The following is a 3,536-nucleotide window of genomic DNA, read 5'->3' as shown; positions in this document are numbered from 1 at the left end:
TAAATGTTTAGTATATCACAATTACTTATAATTACTTATACATATATATATATATAATTAGTATTAAATATAAAATACCAATATTAATAAAAATAAATAAAAATATCATTATTTCTTTTTAATCTTCTGCACGTGATTAATATTGCCACAAATTAAATAAAAAAAGAATTTTCATATAATGACATCAAGGAATGTATATCGTGTATTTATGTAATCGCTCGCTGATCGATATCTTCAATAAATGCAGTTTAACACAATCGATGGCGCATCGACAATAGTCGAATCTACATCGTACATGCGTGTTACGAAGATATTCAATTATAATATGTCGATAGTGTTACGCGAGCGGCAACATATTCTATATTCTCGGATATATCCTATTTTAGTCCGACGGATTTGTGTTCAGTGCCGCTTATATCACGACTAACGACATCGTTCAACTTTGGTTTATTTTATTTATAAAAAAAAGAAATAATTCTCTCTTGTCGCAGGCGATTTCGCCGCGTCCCGGTTAAAATACGTGTCGGTGCACTTTTTGATTATTTCTCAGATTTGTGATTGTGGTCGAGTTGAATAACGACGACAGTAATTCGAAAAAAAGACAAAAAAAGAATGGGAAAGAAAAGATAAGTACGGCACGGGATAATTTATCGCGTAATTCCTATCGCACAGAAAACGGGAACGCCGCCGGTGCGGCGACGATGATGATGTACATGAGAATAAAACGTTAAGGGTCGGCGGCACATACGTCATACAATTTGGATTATGATGTCCGAGGCAGCTAAAATAAAAAGAAGAAGAAGAAAATAATTTCTTTGCAAGTCTTGCAAGATACATAAGCAGGTACAATTCCATTATGAATTCAATACTAAAACTAGACGCGAATAAATATACGTTATAATAGGTATCGATATTGCTGTAATACAATCTACTTGCGGTATTTAGTTTACAGTTTAACACAATACAATATGATGAAAGTTCATAACGCTTTGTTACAACAATTAAAAGACACAATTAAAAAAAATTTTCCACAAAATTAATTGCAATGTTCCAAATCATAAAATTTTCTAACATTAAGTATGAAATAATATTAATTTCGTATAATAACTGATTGTAATAACTGATTCGTGTAATAACTGATTGTAAAGAAATAAAAATATGTTCAATAATAAAATTGGAAACAAGACTGTTTATGTGATACATCTCGTACTTAAATACGGGATGCCACTTTACGATAAAGTTAGATTATAGTTAATGTTACTTTCTAAATCTGAATTAGTGGATAATCACTGATATCAACGTCATATATGTCACTGGTAATCAGTAAATTAAATATGAGATCCCTAACCTAGCTAATCTTTTTTATATAATCTAACTAATCTTGTTTTAATGCTTAAATTCAATGAATACGGTATTAGAAGATAGAAATTAACGTGCAAATTGCATGTCAGTATTTTATATAATGCTCAAATATTCTTCCTTTTTAGTTGAACTTCATTGATTATTAGTGCTACGTATGCCACTGAATTAGTGACTATCCACTGATTCAGAGTAAATTAACACATATTCTTCAAAAATAAATTTATCTCAGAAATATAATTCATCACTATATGGACTTTTAACACATTCTATCCGAAATATTAATAATCCTCTCCCAAATTTAATGACCTATATCTTAAAAATGTTTTGTTTTTCTTTTTTTTTTTCATTATGTTCTTTTCTGCAAGCAACTAAAATGACAATTTTTTAATTATGTTGTAGCAAATGTAAATGATATCTTCAAAACTTTCTCAACTTATAAAGACATTTATCAAAAGTTATTATCGAGTGAGTGAACGGCGAATGCGATAATTGATCAAGCATTCTTCTCGACTTTTCACTTTTGGTGCCTTAAATTTAAGTATACTAAACATCGTTGACCCTTTAAATACAATGCGTACGCACACGAGCATCGGGAACACCTTTATCACGGTAGTTCACCGACCGCACGAATCTTTCCACGGGGGTCGTGATAACGGCGGTGACGCCTCATTCCCCTGGGAATACCAGCGTGAACCTCCGTTACGAGAGTTTATATATTTCGGCAGTGAGAAATATTAACAATGTCCCCGAGTATTATCACTTCTGTGCGCGGCTGGGAAAAAGTGTTCGAGATTTCTTCTGGCTTTCCGATTCGCATTACCATTTCAAGTCACGCGCTTAAACAGAGATTCGGCGACGTAAGTTAGAACTCCTCTATCGAAACCACTGCAAATTGCCTCTTTAAAAAAAAAAAAGTACAATCGGAGTGCGAGCTCGCATGTTTCGCGCGTACCGCGTTCCTATTGCTGCATACTGTAACGTTATCAGAGACGCATGCGATGCAGCCGGTCATTAGAATACCGTAGAGCGGGAGACACGGGTATACGGGCGGGCTACGCACGTACAGCACACAGTTTCAATATTTGAATGCCCGTGGGCCACGAATGCCAGAAAAGAGCCGTACCGTGGCTAATGACATTACGACTTTAGGATGCTCTCGGGCAAATTACATTTACCAGGCAGGCGGGCGAACAGCCAACCTACGCTGCCTGGGTAACGGCGGCAGCAAACGGTATAACGATATGATTCGTTGATATCGAGTGAAATTGCGGTGGAGCGTGTAGACGCGTTTAATAATTAAAGTACGCGGCGCGCTAAGTGGATCGATAATTTAATGCTCCACATCACGGGTCCTTCTCACAATGTTACTTCACTTTTTGATGACTTACGGTCTTGTAAAGATATATAGGTTTCGTTTTAACAAAATTAGAATGCGCTCTATTATGAATCCCGGTGGGGATTTACTGCTAACTGCAATAAAATTTATCGAGAGGTAAAGAATTTTTTTTTTAGAGAGATGTTTCAGTAGCGCGATTCTTCGTAATTACATCTTGGTTGTTCTAAAATATTTCAGTTCGAGTTCTCTTGACAAAGAAAGTGGATCTGCACGTTTCCAAAGAATTTTCTCGCTTTATTTATAAGCGTCGTATCACGTCCCACGATCTGTTTTTAGTTGCCGCGAGCTCGAATTAAGAGACGCCACGTGTACATCGAATGAAACTCTTGTGACGCACCTGCGACAAATTGCTGGTGTTGCTCTACACCCAAAATAATTCCAATTGCAATGTAGTTGATCCAAGAGTTACGAGATCAATGTTTATGCGCTTTTCTCTCGTTCGTGATCTAAAAATCCATGATTTCAACACGGTCGTATCGGAACGACAAAAAAATGAGAGAATGCATAAAGATACATTTAAGGAATGGAACAAAATGCAACAAGAAATTAAGCTTTAAATCACTCTAATTGCTTGAACATTTTGACAGTCAGTTTGAAGCTTTAAAGCCGTTCATTAACATATAAGACGGGTTCATTAAGAGCAGAGAAGCGTGGTTTGGAAATCTTTATCAGATCATGAATGCAGCTGAGGTCACGCCTTGAGTTAGCCCTAAGTTTAATCAAGTATTACTAATAATAATCTGATATGACGATTGTTTATCGCAATTTATTAGCATTT

This window comes from Atta colombica, unplaced genomic scaffold (assembly GCF_001594045.1).
Source record: "Atta colombica isolate Treedump-2 unplaced genomic scaffold, Acol1.0 scaffold102, whole genome shotgun sequence".
Classification (NCBI taxonomy): domain Eukaryota; kingdom Metazoa; phylum Arthropoda; class Insecta; order Hymenoptera; family Formicidae; genus Atta; species Atta colombica.
This window is presented reverse-complemented; position numbering follows the sequence as displayed.